The sequence below is a fragment of the Tribolium castaneum genome, unplaced genomic scaffold, assembly GCF_031307605.1.
Source record: "Tribolium castaneum strain GA2 unplaced genomic scaffold, icTriCast1.1 ptg000105l, whole genome shotgun sequence".
In the NCBI taxonomy this organism is placed as follows: domain Eukaryota; kingdom Metazoa; phylum Arthropoda; class Insecta; order Coleoptera; family Tenebrionidae; genus Tribolium; species Tribolium castaneum.
Window position 1 is genome coordinate 1 of NW_026986702.1, and position 2500 is coordinate 2500.

A 2500-nucleotide genomic window follows, 5' to 3' on the forward strand; every position below is an offset into this window, starting at 1 on the left:
TATTGCAAGTTGCATTTAATAAATATTATGCATTTTTATGTTTTAATTTAATATCTAGGCCAAAATACTATGTTTATTTAATTGTTAAATGTGTACGTTTATTTATAGATACGTAATTTACATAAAAATTTGTTTTTTTTTTTATTATATGCAAACTACAAATAAAACATTTAATATTTTCAAACGTCGTACTTCGTGTAAGTTATGCAATATTGATACAAATTTAGTGTATTGCGGGTCGCAATAATATTAATTTATATTTGAACGTAGTACTTCGTGAAGGTTATGCAACATCAGTACACATTAAGTGTATTGCAGGTTGCATTATTATTAATTTATGTTTTCTCACTTTTTACCTTCATATAAAAAAAAAATTTAATATTTTTTGGACGTCGTACTTCGTAACAGTTATGCAATATTGATGCACATCTGTTGTGCTGCGGGTTGCATTTTATAAATTTAATGTATTCTTATGATTTACTTTAATGTCTAGGCAAAAAAACACTTTTGATTAGTTGCTGAATGTTTACATTTATTTACAGATACGTAATTTGCAAAAAAATTTGCTGGTTTTTTTATTATATACAACACAAATAAATTCTTTAATATTCTTGAACGTCGTACTTCGTGTAGGTTATGCAATATTGATACAAATTTAGTGTATTGCGGGTCACAATAATATTAATTATATTTGAACGTAGTACTTCGTGAAGGTTATGCAAGATCAGTACATATTAAGTGTATTGCAGGTTGCATTATTATTAATTATGTTTTCTCACTTTTAACCTCAATATAAAAAAAAATTAATATTTTTGGACGTCGTACTTCGTGAAGGTTATGCAATATTAATGCACATCTAGTGTGCTGCGGGTTGCATTTTATAAATTTAATGTATTTTTATGTTTTACTTAATATCTAGGCAAAAAAAACAATTTTGATTAGTTGCTAAATGTTTACATTATTTACAGATACGTAATTTGCAAAAAATTTGCTGTTTTTCATTATATACAACACAAATAAAATTCTTTAGTATTCTTGAACGTCGTACTTCGTGTAGGTTATGCAATTTTAATACACAATTAGTGTATGTGGGTTGCATTATTATTATTTATTGTTTACGTTTTACTTCATCACTTTGTGAACGTCGTACTTCGTTTGTACTATGAACGCTGCATTTCGTCGCAGTCGGCAGCACGTGCGAATAAACGTCGTACAAGAAAATCACGATTTTGAGTGCCGTACTTCGCAAACGTCGTACTTCGTCTATACTATGTACAAAGTCAAGTGAACGCTAAACCTCGTCGCAGTCGACAGCAAGTGCAAATAAACGTCGTACAAGAAAATCATGATTTTGAGTGCCGTACTTCGCAAACGTCGTACTTCGTCTGTACTATGTACAAAGTCAATTGAACGCTGTACTTCGTCGCAGTCGGAAGCAACTGCAAGTAAACGGTCTTACAAGAAAATCATGATTTTGAGTGCCGTACTTCGCAAACGTCGTACTTCGTCTGTACTATGTACAAAGTCAATTGAACGCTGTACTTCGTCGCAGTCGGAAGCAACTGCAAATAAACGTCTTACAAGAAAATCATGATTTTGAGTGCCGTACTTCGCAAACGTCGTACTTCGTCTGTACTATGTACAAAGTCAATTGAACGCTGTACTTCGTCGCAGTCGGAAGCAACTGCAAATAAACGTCTTACAAGAAAATCATGATTTTGAGTGCCGTACTTCGCAAACGTCGTACTTCGTCTGTACTATGCACAAAGTCAATTGAACGCTGTACTCCGTCGCAGTCGGCAGCACGTGCAAATAAACGTCGTACAAGAAAATCACGATTTTGAGTGCCGTACTTCGAAAACGTCGTACTTCGTCTGTACTATGTACAAAGTCAAATGAACGCTTAACTTCGTCGCAGTCGACAGCACGTGCAAATAAACGTCGTACAAGAAAATCACGATTTTGAGTGCCGTACTTCGCAAACGTCGTACTTCGTCTGTACTATGTACAAAGTCAATTGAACGCTGTACTCCGTCGCAGTCGGCAGGACGTGCAAATAAACGTCGTACATGAAAATCACGATTTTGAGTGCCGTACTTCGCAAACGTCGTACTTCGTCTGTACTATGTACAAAGTCAATTGAACGCTGTACTTCGTCGCAGTCGGAAGCAACTGCAAGTAAACGTCTTACAAGAAAATCATGATTTTGAGTGCCGTACTTCGCAAACGTCGTACTTCGTCTGTACTATGTACAAAGTCAATTGAACGCTGTACTTCGTCGCAGTCGGAAGCAACTGCAAATAAACGTCTTACAAGAAAATCATGATTTTGAGTGCCGTACTTCGCAAACGTCGTACTTCGTCTGTACTATGTACAAAGTCAATTGAACGCTGTACTTCGTCGCAGTCGGAAGCAACTGCAAATAAACGTCTTACAAGAAAATCATGATTTTGAGTGCCGTACTTCGCAAACGTCGTACTTCGTCTGTACTATGCACAAA